The sequence below is a fragment of the Wolffia australiana genome, chromosome 17 (genome assembly GCF_029677425.1).
Source record: "Wolffia australiana isolate 7733 chromosome 17, ASM2967742v1".
NCBI classification, from domain to species: domain Eukaryota; kingdom Viridiplantae; phylum Streptophyta; class Magnoliopsida; order Alismatales; family Araceae; genus Wolffia; species Wolffia australiana.
In genome coordinates this window covers 3,715,562-3,718,558 of record NC_135851.1, presented here as the reverse complement: position 1 = coordinate 3,718,558, position 2,997 = coordinate 3,715,562, and the positions used below count along the sequence as shown (strand labels likewise).

General features: G+C 46.8%; 1 pseudogene; it reads right to left on the bottom strand.

Annotated features, from left to right (window-relative positions):
- Positions 1–1,931: 1,931 nt before the first annotated feature.
- LOC144714711 (small nucleolar RNA R71) lies at positions 1,932–2,010 on the bottom strand (annotated as a pseudogene).
- Between the last annotated feature and the right edge of the window lie 987 nt (positions 2,011–2,997).

Genomic DNA, 2,997 nt, shown 5'->3' with positions numbered 1-2,997 from the left:
GATCCTTAGAATCAAGTGGAACATATTTAACGTTTTATGGTTAGTAAACATTCAGAGACAGGTTAAGAAGATCAAGGAAAGAGACGAGGATCAAGAGGAGGGGGCGAAAATTCAAAGAAGCAAAAATTACGAAAATACCCCTGGGCATGACTTAAGAGAAACGTATAAATACTCTCTTGAGAGTTGATTTTAGGTTGTTCAGAATTTTCTCTAAGGGAACTAGGGCTTGGAGAAGAAGGATTTCTGCACCCTCCAGGAGCTGATGAGCTTTGGAGTTGGAGAGAAGGAACGAGCTGAAGATTAGCTTGGGATTGAAGACCTCCGCCTCGCCGCAAGGACGTGACACGTGGACGTAGCGATTTCTCAAGTTTCAGTACTGTGTACTCCTCTCCCTATAGACAATCGAAGTTGGGTTGGAAGAAACATTCCAGTGTTCTTCCAACGATTCCAACTGATATTGTTTCTTCTGCTAGTTTGATTTTGAGTTTAAAGTTCGTTTGAATCGTTTCTTTCTGCTCATCCCTCTTGAAATCCTCTGATTTCCACTACAACTTGTTCACAATTACATCATCAGAATCACCTAGGTTGTGAACACGCCCAAGCCAAGCGCAACCACAGCGCAGCAAAGCAACCTACAGCCAAGGTGCGGCCAAGGCCGTAGCGCATAAGCCGCCCGGTGAGCTGGGCCACCATCGACCAAGGCCACAGCCTCGGTCGCCAGCAGCCCAGGCCGCCAGCAGCCTAAGCCGCGAGCGGCCAAGGCTGCCAACAGTACAAGTGGCGTGCAGCTGCAGCTACGCGCAGCACCGGCTGCGCAGCAGCAGCGCCCGCGCGTAGCCGAGCAGCGCGTAGCGACTGTTGCGCGCAGCAGCGCCCGCGCGTGGCCGAGCAGCACGCAGCAACCGCGGCGTGCTGCCTAGCAGCGCGCAGCCTCAACTACGCGCAATCAGGCCACGCGCAGCGTAGCTGCGTGCGCTCTTGTAGCACGCAGGCGCTCCTGCAGGCGCGTCTGCACATTGCTGAGGCCGCGGGCAGAAACGCTTGCACGCGCGCCCGCCACGTGTTTGGATAGTTTTCTTCAATTGCTTTGATTGATACAGTTATCTTATAAGCTAAACTGACTTGGAAAAGAATTAATATTGATTTACCTGCTCCTTGTGGATCGACACCTTACTCGCCCTAAGGCTGTGAGGCTAAAAAATATTGTTGCATAGCTTAATTTCTCACACGACTAACCAGTAAAAACATCCATATTTTGAGTATATCAACTGGCGCCGTTGCCGGGGAGCACGGTATTACAGTAGGAATTTTTGTTTTTCTGAATCTACAGTCGTTCTGTATTATCCTCTTAAGCTGAAGGACTTTAAAATCCTCAGCCCATCGTCTGCTAACATTTTGCTGAAGATTTATGGTAGTTACACGCTCAGGAGCTGGTGAGAAGTCTATAGAAAAAATTATTAGAGACGCCACTCCGGACTCTACAGTTACAGAACCAGAAATTCAGCAGAGAACTATGGCTGAAGATATTCATCAGCAGCATGAGAGGAGGAGGACCATGCTGGACAGGTCGACACCGTCGGGAAGCCTACGACAAACCGATGTAAATCTGAACATCGGCGACGGTATTTCATTTTGATATGTCAATGCGTTAATTAATTCCTTACCTGAATTTAATGGATTGCCTGCCCAAAACCCATTAGAATTCCTTGATGATGTCCATATTAGGTGTTCATCTCAAAACGTTCCAGGGATATCTACAGAAATTTTAAAAATGAAATATTTTCCTCTAACTTTAAAAGATAAAGCATTTTCCTGGTATCGCAATTTAGGAATTACTTATAACTCGTGGGAAGAGATGCAGGGAAAATTTCTGCAGAAATTTTACCCTCTCTCCAAACCCAACTTTTATAGAAGAGAAATTCACAACTTCCATGCTCACGATGGCGAGGCATTTAGTGAATCATGGGAGAGGTTCAATGATCTGCTGAGGAAGTGCCCTCACCATGGCATTGAGCAATGTCAATTAGCCCAAATTTTTTATGAATCGCTCTCTGATTTCATGAAAAATAAAGTGAATCTCGCCACCGGTGGCACGTTTTACACCGCTTATGAGGATGAAGTTTTTGGTATTTTGGAGAGAGTTGCAGAAACTGACTTGCAGGAGATTGGAGCCAACCAAAACGGGAGAAACTTGCGACCAAAAAGGGCAGGGGTTCTGCAGGTCAATGCAAAGGAGGGAGAGCTGCAGGCGAACTTAAGGGAGACCAATCAGAAATTGGAGGAGCTCACCTCCACCTTGAAGAACGTCTTCCTAGGTAACTCGCCTATCATGAAAGCTAAGATTTGCTCTCTCTGTTTTAGCAGAGAGCATGAAGATGGAGCGTGCCAAGCCATGGAAGAGGAGGTGAAGGCATTCAACCAGTCACAACAACCATGGGCAGGTCAAAAGCGGCCAAATTTCCAAAACGGAGCGACCTTCCACCAAGGGAACAAGCCGGCAACTCAACCTCCCTTCCAGCAGAGGCAACCATTCCAGCACAGGCCTCCACAATAGTATCAGGTTCCATCTCAGAACCAACCTGATTTTTCTTCACTCACCCCCGTCCTTTCAGATATGATAGAGAAGCAAAACCAAAGGTTGCGGGCGGAGATGGAGATGAAGATGCAAATGATGATGGAATTTCAAACAAAGCAAATGCTGGAGTCTCAAGAGCAGATGAGGAAGATGCTAGAAAGCTTCAGGCCTGCACAATCTGAACACCAAGGTATATCTCTAGACCTACCTTGCGCATCTTATAAACTTCCCACGAAACCATTAATAAATCCATGCAACTTTCATCATGTGCAGCACTTCATTCCTGATGAGACGAATGGAGACGATCCTGAAGTTCCAGCAATCTCAAAATTGAGAAATGGAAAAGAACTTCAGGATCCCTATCAGAACTCTAGAGAGAATTCTAAGAAGGGGAATGAACCACGAGAGGAAGAAGGAGAGGA